Consider the following 11,278-nt stretch of genomic DNA (forward strand, 5'->3'; position numbering starts at 1 on the left):
ACGCTAAAACGGCGTGAATCACGGGTCAGTTTCATGTATAATCAGTTTGCCGCTGTTTTCTCTATAATAACAGGGAAAATGGCTGAATGAAATTCTGTTCATCATTTACCAGTCTTGCCAGTATTTATAAAAAAAAAAGCTTCTATGTTACAAGCTTTAATTCATTATATTTCATAGTCTGGTGCTAGCGTTTTCGTGTTTTCGTGTTCATTGATCCATAGCGACTGCATGCGTTTTTTTGGCAGTGATTTATTAAATTTCTTAGGGTACCGTGGGAACTTCAAATGCCCTGCAGATTTCTTTAACATTACAGGTCAGACTAACCAGGTACGGTTTTCTTTTATCGAAAAAGTATTTTTTCGCTTTATAAATCTCTTGTGTGGGCCAAAATCAGAGCGTGTTTAATAATCGGCCTTGACAGCCAGGGATGAGTTAAAATACTTACAAATTTTTAAATGCTGTCTAATTTGATTTGGAATACATCGGAAGAAGTAGTTAACTGTACATCAGTCCTATCTACATATCGACAATTACCGATAACAACTCCTGCTATAGCGAAATCCGATATCCGCATGTAAATAATATTTTGTGTGAAATGTATTGCAATTTGTTGTCAATTTTATCAACACGATTCATCATTAATTAAGGACAGTGTTTTTGCATTCACATCATTTTTGGGAATTACAGTTGCTAATGAAAGCAAATCTACGGTAAAAAATGAAGCTTTTATTTTACTGCATGCTTTGTCAAGTAACGAGGCGAGTAAACACGACACATGCGATACGGTAAACCCACTAGCAGAGTGAATTTTCCTTCATCAGCTAATGTTTACGCATGTAAAAGTTCCATGTACTTTTTCCTTTTATCCAAAATCTATTACATATGCTTAGCTTTCCAACAATACAAATTACAATTCTCACAAAAAATCTTACGTAATGATAAGGAATGTCGTCAATTTCACATTTCACCTCAAAGACGTCGATTTCACTTCGCATCTTACAGGTAAAGTCACTGCGTATTTCACAAGAGTCCACGTTATCCATAAGTGTAAAGAAACCTGGCAAACACTTACGAGCAAGGGCAAAAAGTATCCAAATTTTATAAGTAAAAACACAAACTTGTGAGGTGGAAAGCATTCGCCCGATTTAAACACACCATTGAAAACTCGTCAGTTTCTGTGATACCAGAACTCCCTCCGCATTGAACCGCCAGTAAAATAAAAATGGAGACAAATCAGATCAAAAGCATTATACTGGGGATTTATTTAAGCCACCAATTCAATTCTGAGAGCAATATACAATTAAAAATAAACTTCCTCTTCTGCTAACTGCGTCCATTGCAATTGTACTGCAAAATGTACCTTCCATCTTGGTGACCTACTCCGGCTGTTCTCGACAACAAACACATTCTCTTTGCGTCGGCATGGTTGCACATCTCTCACAAGTACACCACAGAGCATTTTCCAACCAATCGTTCCATTCAACTTGATTATCATCATCCCCTGAATCACTAGCACGTTCTAGCTTCAAGCGCAGCCATACTAAAGCTCAAACGAACAAACACATTCTCGGACGGAATGATGTCACGGATATGTGGCCTGGCCTTCAAGATCCTTTCAAAATGGCGGCTCCCGGTGTCGAACTTTTCACTTCTTTTTCATTAGGATCGCATCCACTTCAGAAGCTAAAACAACGGTGAGTAACTCAACTCAATGTGAACTTTTTTTTACTGATGGAAAAAAATACACGGTTTTTGGAGTGACCTACTCCTTTAATAGTACTCGGCCTCATGTGATTACCTATACTAAGCGTATGTTTTTCCGTTTGTTCTGATTTAAGAATATAGCAAGAAAACTCTCTACTCTGGTATCGAGTGCATTTGTGAGTTTCTCAGACAATGGTTAATCATAACCAAAACCTGTTTTGATGGTTTCTTATTGTTTCTGCTTGTTTGGTGAGTTTGCAAAAGTTTTTGAAAGGAAAGTCTGACGCGTACAATTAGCTCATTTGCATAGTGCAGCTCGTGCACTTTCAAGTCCGAGTCGATGTTTTCAATTGTCAACAAATCTTGACAAAGATTTCTTTCGTTATCTTTTGTGCTGAGATGCTGCAACAAATTTCACGAACGCAAAAAAGGCTACTAACATCACGTGTGTTTCTTCAACATAAGCATAGTGAAGTTTTACACTGCGAAAATGAAAATAGACAAGGAGTTTTGATAACTCGATCAACAAAATCGAAATCGTTGTTCCAAGTTGATTAAAGAAAGCGTCATCGTAACTTTGCTGATTATTTCTGCTTTATTCACATATTTTCAGCTAAGCTTTTAATATGTTCTCAAACATTTATCAATCTCAAACATATTTAAAAACTATAGAGCTATTGTTTGAGTTCGATGTACGCTTTCACAAGAAAGTGCGGCGAAACTTCGGTATACAATTTGTCATGTTTACTGACTGTACAAAACACGCATCGGCGGGCGCTCTCATTCATCGACAACAGAGAATTTACTGGATTTTTACACGAATAAAACCGAGCAGTATCTACGGACGTAAAGTTATTAAGCCTTGATGAAACAACAAGCGCTGCTTACAATTCAAGCGAAACTCAAACTAGCAATTATTTTGTTTTACTTTTCGGTCGCGATAGACTGACAAATTCCTCGCAAGCGTGTGGCAAGAGGAACTAGGAAACTATGAAGTCCTGAATCTCTGCTATATCTAAATATATCCAGCTAGTTTTTTGCTGTGTAATGGAAAAGCTGTTAATCTTCAACATATTGGAAATTTAAAGTGGAGTAATGTACAGCTCATGTAAAAGAAGCATCCGTCGGAACACAACTTGGTCAGCGATATATATCTAAGCTTAAAGCGGAACATACCTAAATTCGACACTGTCTTACTTCACTCAAACTGGAGCAGCTTACAACGAAAATACTTAAGCAAAATTCCAACAGACGTAAACGCGTTGAGTTGTGGGCCAAAAACATGAAAAATTTCGGGAATTTCCGACGCCATTTCCCCCGCGCGACATCCGCAAAAATCCTCGCAGCATGTACGCGCGTGCGCCTTAGGCGATGGCGCAATTTGTTCTTAAAATAGAATTATTATCCCATATCATGGGGACAACGCCAATACTTGAAATGGCGCGCGCTTACGGTCTCCGTCCCGATTATGGCTCCTGATTTTAGCTATAAGTGTAGAAAAAAAATTGTCTTTATGCCTTTTATGCAATTTGGATCCAAATTGTGTCCATTTTTGAGTTATTTTTTTGTAAAAAAAATACCTCTTAGTCGGCGCGTCGGGTATGTTATGGACGGGTCAATGGGTGAGTGCAGGCGGTGTTGGACACGGTTCACGTGACAGTATTCGACCAATCATATGTCGTCTCAGTCGGAGCAATGGCGGACACACTTTTCGTTGCGAATGGAGAGTAGGTTGTCATTTCTCGACCGATTTCTGCACTCATCATGAGAATCAAACGAACCTTTTCTAGGAGCTGCTAGTGTAATATCTAGACCAGTTATATGCGAAGCCTCAAGTGCAGGTAAGCAATTTTTGCATCAGAACTAGTCAATGGAAATCCTGCTGTGTTGAAAACGTTTGTTTACCACACGCGCTTGACATGGATATTCTTTTGGTCGTTTTCAGGATAACAGGGATCAGTATTGTGAATTTTTTTTGTGTGAAACTTTAGTTCGAGAGTTGAACTTTAAGAAAAGTCCGGCGGGCCCGGGCGGGCCCCGCCGTTTTAACGGTCAAAATCGGACTTGAAGTTGGGGCATTTTCCTTGATTTGTCATATGTTCGCGGTATTTCGCGGGAGTGATTGTGTGATTTCTACCCTTGTTATTTTGTGGCTCGGCTTGTTCCCTTTACATTTTAGTTTTCTTGTTATGTTTTTTTTTGTAGTGCGTATGTCATCCGTTTGTTTGGCCGATGTTCAAGAGTTTTGGATCCTGCTTTGGATGCTAGTCCATTAAAGATATCATCTCATTTACAGTGAATTTTCACTATCATGATCACTGCCTGTCTTGAATTGTTATCTCTTACAGAAATTTACTACTCTTGGATCGGAGGTTATTGTTCAGTCATCTATGGCTGATTATTTTTGATCTCCCACTTCTTTATGCTTGTTTTCCTTTGAATGTTGGTAGTAGTGGGAGACTATACATCAATAAAATTAATAACAAGTGTTTCATGTGTATAGTTACGCATAATTGTCAACCCACCTGGAGCAGAACGCGCCAACGTGTTTGAAGCACATGCTGAATTACCCGCTGGTATTTTAAAAGACTATGGGCTTGGAATTAACTTTGCTATATTTGCCAAGAACTAAATTTATCCACTTACACTGTAGTGATCTAACAAGGAAAGCTACAGCATGCTGCTGTTTAGGTTATTAAATTTAGAATGGAATAGACCAAAACAGAATACATAATAACCTAAAGCAAGTGACTACTTAGGAAGCTGCATGGCAATCCCAAGTTTTAAGAGCTACTATATTGATTGAAAAACTGCGCATTTATGGTCTAGAGGACAACAGCCTGGTCCTTGTGCGTTCATTTCTTCAAAACCGAACGCAGCGCACGGTTATCCGGAGTGCACAATCCTCGCCCCAGGCTTTGACGCACGGAGTACCACAGGGATCCGTACTCTCTCCTCTTCTTTTCCTAGTGCATATAAACGACCTCCCGGAGGCAGTATCGCAGCCCACTACTGTGGACATCTTCGCAGATGACACGACTCTGACCTCGCACTCACCTTACACAAATACCCCTGGACTTTGTTCCAGACTATGTCAAAGTACTGTAGAACTGGAAAAATGGACAGACAATAACCGGTTTAAGCTGAACATGGCCAAAACAAAATCCATGTTCGTAACCGGTACTAGACTGCGTGCAAAGATGGACCACTGCGACCAGATGGAAATCCGTTCCAGCACGGGAGATGTATTGGAAACTACTACAAGCTATAAACTACTTGGAGTATATATTGACCCAGACCTTTCTTTTAACGAGGATGTTGAACATTTATGTAAGAAACTTACTAAGCGCATCGGTATCTTGAGATCAATTAGGCATTATTTACCTTTAAATGAGCGTATACTCTTCTACAATGCAACCGTAAAGCCCCTTTTTCTGTATGGCGGAGCAGTCTGGAGTATAACATCTAAAGCAAATATCAGACGAGTCTTTCGACTGGAAAAGAGAGCGGCCAGGGTAATATTGGATGTTAAAACGGCAAGGGATGAACGAACTGTTGACTTATTTAACAAGTTGGACTGGTTACCCTTCTATGAAGAAATCAATGTTAATAAGCTATGCCTTATCTTTAAATGTCTACATGGTCAATGCCCAGAATACATATCTAGTAAGTTGATACGTGTGAGTGACATATCGGTAAGATCCTCGCGTTATAGTCACATCACGCTACGATGCCCTAAGAGCAACAGAGCGACAGAAGGAGGAAAAACTTTTGCTTCTACATCAACTTCACTATGGAATTTCCTACCTCCTAACATAAGATCCTGTGATAGCATTAATGTTTTTAAAGAGAAATGCGTCAAGCTTATAAAGAAGGGGTATGCAAATATTGAACATTTCACAATTTCTTAGTGTCCTCTAACTCTTTGTATCGTATGCACCAACAAGATGTTAGTCCATTTTACTGATGTTAGTAATTTTACCCGTTTTATACTTATTATTATTCATAGTTAGATATTTTTAAAATTGTGATTTATATTTTAATTGTTTAAGGGAGGGGCACGAGTTTATCAGTCAATGACTGTAAAGTGTTTTTACCCTCATTAAATAAAGTTACTTACTTACTTACTTACAAGTGTTCAATATAGTGCATCTGCTTGTATTTTAAAATGTTGTTACAATTTAGTTATCTCAGTCAAAACATCTCACTATAGATGATCTAGGATACAGCTACATGCTAGATTATTCTGAATTCAGTTGGTCACAGTCATTACGAGTCAACAGGAGGAAATGCTGTGGAGACTGTTTTTGGCAAAATATTTAACAGCCAATGTAGGAAATGTTAATATCGGTACATGATCACTGTGTTGTTGACCACAGGACTTGCAGTAAATAATAAATTTTAAACTGATAGATATTTCAAATGACCTACATAGCACTGTTCTGGGTAAGAAGCTCCCTTTAGTTTACACAAGTTACATTGAACCTTAAACTTCAGCAGAGTTGTGATATGAGGGCATGCAATGAAGGCACAGGACCATGAGCAATTCAGTCATTGCTAATTGACTGTGCCTATCATTCACAGTCTTCCAGTTTACTAATTTGTAAGTGAACTTAATGTTGGCTGCTGTTTCCAGAATATGTTTTTCGTGCTATTTTGCTGGTTTTTTGTTGTGCTTGTCAGTACTTTGCAAATATTCAGTTTGAAAAGTATACTTTGGAATTGAATTATTATTTGCAGGTAAATGTAAGTCAGTTTTTTTTTTCACATCTCCCATCTGCAATTTTGGCTGCAACCACTTTAAATAGCGTGAGGTATATTATTTGTCCAAAGCATTCATTTCATGTAACTCAACCAAGCTTTCTTTCCACTGAGCCTGATTTCCCATTTACATGGTCTCACATGTACTGAGAACCCAGGAATGGACACTTGGAGCAGATACAAGTTAAATCCAACACCTAAGCACTAGGCGAAGAGAAATCTTAAACTCTCATCATTTTGAACATTGATATTGACAGTGGCAATGTCTGAGGCAAAGTCATTTGGAGACCTTTTACTTTAAACACATTCAAGGAACTGGTTGAACAAGACCAAAATCGTGTTATCCCATTGTCTACAAAATAGATCCACACAGTACATATTTAATCTTGGATTTGTAAGTTGAACAAGAATTTGCTGGAAGTGTGATCTGGTACAGGGGACGAATAAATTATTTTTTACCACTTACATTAAAGCAAAACATACCCTACTTCTCCCATAAAACTTCTAGTTTTTTAATTCCATTTATTGCACATCATTTTTGTTATTTTGAAAGAGCCATAGCTCATTAGCAAGTTATTTATGATTCCTTTTGGTTAATCAGGAATTACAGCGGACGAAACTCGATTAATCAAGCTTTACACAAGTTTTCAAGGACAAAACATTGCTTTGATTGCGAATTATTCAACCCTTTTCTACGTAGGTTCTACTTCTCAGCTCTCTTATCGTCGAACGAAAACATAATATCTGTCAACAACAATGTTGTTGGCCAGCGATACACTTCACACACAAGTCGAGATATCTAAGAAGGATAGTGTCGAAGGTAGGTTCAATTCCGGCAAGTTAAGATCGAATTCGAAGAGACCAGAAACGGAAATAATTTATCTTTCAACCGTAAAGATTCGACGAACCGTGAAGCTTCGATTCCTAAAATCATCTGTTTAGCACTGAAAATGGTGGCTTTGTAAATCGACCAGAAGTCATCTACAGCTATTACTTGGCGTGCGGAACATTTCATGTGGATGTCATTCCAGATTTCTTTCAGCATCTGATGCGAGCGAACCTCGTATAAGTTATATTTCCACATCACCATCAGCGCGCGGTGGATGTTTGCAGTTCAGCGATCAGATGAAAATGAGCTTCAGGGAAAATTTCTCCCAGCATGCTTTGCGAGTCGTGTCGAACACCGCCTGGGGTGAGTGGGTGAGTGAGTGAGAGAGCGAGTGAGTGACTGAGTGAGAGAGTGAGTGAGAGATGTATGTATGTCACACCAATCAGATTGAATCTACGATGAACAGCCAATCAAATTTCTTGTTGTAAAGGTAAATGGTACGTGAGAAACACAAGGTATGTATAAACACAAGGACTTTGGTAATTGAAAAATAAAGAGTGACGTGTACGTTGCCGGTTTGTGATTTTTAGTCCGGTTTGGAGGGGAGTGTGACAGTTACATACGTACATTGGGTTGTTTTAGAGTGCATAATTTTCAGTGTAATGGTGGCTAGTTATGAACGAGATGAGTCTTGAGTTTTGAAGCAGTTCATGAGTAGTAGGCAAATGGCACGAGATATTTTTATTTTTAATTACAAAGGGTAACTTGATACTTTTGTTTTTCACAAGGAGTTAATTCAATTAGAGGTCACGAATAGTCGGTTCTAGTTCTTAGGACATGTTTTAGAGGAGACGAGACTATTTAGATTTGAAGCAGTTCTAACGTTTACAATAGTAAGTGCAGGTAACGATTGCTTTGTTCTTATTGCATGCAAATATAACGAGATATTTTTATTTTTTAGTTACAATGGGTAATTTGACACTCTTGTTTTTCACAAGGTAGTAAATTCAATTAGAGCTGACGAATCGTCGCGACTTGTTCCCACGAGATGTTTGCTATTTTTAGTTACAAATGGTAACTCGACACTTGTTTTTCATATGGGAGTAAATTCAATTAGAGCTTACAAGTTATCGGCTATTGTTCCCAGGATATTAAACAAAAAAGAAGCTTTCCTTTCTAGAGTGTTTTTACGTCTCTGCAGTAGCAGTTTAATATTTTATTTGATGGGCATTTTATGACATTCTTTTCAGTCCGATATTTTTAAAGGTAAAAAGTATGAAAACTGTTCAAATGTTTTTTGAAGACTGTGTGGCACCAGGTTAAAGTGCAATTTAATTAAATCAGACTTTCAACGTGTCAGACAGGTTTTCTCCTCTTTCTTTAAATTTTTGGTGAAGTAGTGTTGTTGCGTTGTGTTGTGAAAAAAGGGTAAACTTACTACTCGTATAAAATGTGAAAAGTTCTCTTAACTTGAGTATTGTCCTTGGGGGCTGGAAGGGCTCCCGAGGGGGTACTCCCAGAAAAATTGGTTGGGGGTGTGCGGCCCGCTTCCCAAAACCCTTACCCTATTTACGACCTGACCCTCAAATCAAAACCCTGTTTCAGACCTGCGTTATAATTAGCTCCCTAGTTCAAACCAATGTTAAATTACCGTAAACATATAAATTTGTGAAGGGCTTTTGTTGATTTTCTCTTCGATAATGATGAAAAAGTGGCTTCTTCTTAAGGGGGTATGGTACCCTAAAATATGGCGATTTTCATGAAAAATTCAATTTCTTGGAAATACAAGACTTAAGACCCTTGAGGACTTGTCAAAAACATTTTGAAACGATCTTGCCGAATTTCCTTCCAGATGAGTGTGAAATTTAAGGAAAGTACACAGTGGTATAAGTTTTTTCACGTGGCAACGGCCATAGCAACGACTGTTTACTATAAGAACGTGACCAAAAATATAGATTATTTTTAACTTATATGAACGAAACTATTTAGAAAAAACTTTTAAGACATGCACAACTCGATTGGTATAATTATTTGTGAAAAGCTTTGCCTCGAATTGCCATCACAGGCTCATTCATTTCCCTTATGACAAGGAATATTTCCCACAACTGCGGTAACTTTTTACAAAATAGGACAAACATTGCACCCCCTCCCCCGAGATCCAATCTGTACCCCCCCACTATTTGTGGCTCGTTAAATGCTTGATACTTCGTGTAAGAAACTTAAAGTGCATTTTTCTCAAAAGTTTACTTTTGTACCGACTGACTTCGCGCCAACATTTCTACTTTGCAAGGTTTTTAAGTAGAATTTCTGAAACTTGGGCTCATCAAAGACCAATAGTGTCGTGATGATATAAACCAAAAAAATCGTAACATTTTAAGGTCTGTCACGTGACATGAGATGATTTGTCCACTCGGTGTGGTAAAAAATAAGGTTATTTCCAAATAAAGCTGTAAAAAGCACTGAAAATAAGAGTTAACTGTCAAAACTTAGGTTCATATCACAGAACAAAACAGAAACTTACATGATAGGCTTATTTGACAGTCAATTCTTGTTTTGTAAAAGAACAGGAAGTGTTGGCGTCAATACTATAAAACACTCTTCAAAAGGCTGTGGCTGGTTTCCATAGCAACCATTTTGAGTAAAACTCTAGAAATTTGATTTCTCTTCTTGAGTGCAATGGCACACAATTGATCTTTCTTCACCATATTTAAACAAACTTTTTGGTCCATATTGAGGGTACCATACCACCTTAAAGCATACCCATATCAAGGCTAGAGTGCAAAAACCGTGCCCTATTTATGACCAAAATGGCCAAAATCAGCTAAAATCGATACCCTATTTATGACCAAAACGGTTGAAAAACCATACCCTTCGGGGCCGCACAGACCTATATAGCCCATATAAGGGAGTCCCCCCCCCCCGGGGGAAGGGCTACGTGATCGGTTAGTGAGGGAGTTATGCATGTGCGCGTGTCAGACCAATCACAGTGTGGGTTGTATCAAAGAACGAATAAAATTGCCTGTTAGAAAATAAGATGGCATCTACATTAATCTGGAGACGTGCCAGATTACTGTAATTTGTTCAGTCAAACATTTTATGGCTTAGGGCCTGTTCGCACTACGCGAAATTTTGTTTGATTTGCCAAAAAATCTGTCAACACGCAGCCATTTCTAGTGCGAACGATTTTTTGAACCCACCAAAATTTTTGCAAGCGCAACGAAACTTCAAAGATTCCGTCGACTAGCTTTGGAGGCTGTAAAAATTTTGTCAGGCGAGAAAATCCTTTGTTCCTTGACATCCATCCGTCATTGGGTCATCAAATTTCGCAACATATGGATTACGAAGCGAACGTGACCGTATGACTTCCCGCCATTTTAATTGAGCTAGATGCATCCGCACAGAAGCAACATCGATCCATGGTACTTCAATTATTATGGCTCGCAATGCTACCAAGATCAAGATCAGGGTAATCAAAGTTATTACGATTCCCAAATCGCTACGCAACAGCAGTACTTCTTACAGTTTCCATCGCAGCCAACTAGAGAGGATTCACAATGCATCCACATCCGCTGAACACAGCATTCACATCCGTAACATCCACTGAAGATCAGACGACTGCTGCAGCTACTGGAAGCACAGAAAACACGAAAAAGGGAACAAAGAGAAAAAACGCCAAGTATGAAACCTTCCCCTTTAAGACATGTCACGACATCTTGATGGTAAATTGATCAAATTACTAACTGACATCCGTCACTTAAAAAAAAATTTCGCATCTTCATGTGCGAACAGGATTACGAAAACAAAAAATTGGTGATTACAAAATTTTCATTTTTTTTGCAAACGCTAAACTCAAATTTTCGTCTTAGTGCGAACAGGGCCTTACTATTTAGTTATCTTACCATTACCGATGTAACATCGTATGTACATCATAAACTCCCAGTTTCTTTCTTGCATCGCAACCAAAAATACTTGTCAAATCAACCA

The 11,278-nt window shown here is 38.4% G+C and overlaps 1 long non-coding RNA gene across 1 annotated transcript; it reads right to left on the reverse strand.

The window, feature by feature from the left end:
• Window positions 1-7,000: 7,000 nt before the first annotated feature.
• On the reverse strand, window positions 7,001-11,240 carry LOC149108195 (uncharacterized). Its single transcript, XR_016208939.1, has 2 exons — window positions 10,043-11,240; window positions 7,001-9,015 (listed from the first exon to the last, which is right to left on the reverse strand). It is a non-coding gene; the product is annotated as an uncharacterized LOC149108195 (long non-coding RNA).
• Between the last annotated feature and the right edge of the window lie 38 nt (window positions 11,241-11,278).

This window comes from Orbicella faveolata, unplaced genomic scaffold (assembly GCF_042242905.1).
Source record: "Orbicella faveolata isolate gen_17 unplaced genomic scaffold, um_ofav_v1 contig_26, whole genome shotgun sequence".
NCBI lineage: Eukaryota > Metazoa > Cnidaria > Anthozoa > Scleractinia > Merulinidae > Orbicella > Orbicella faveolata.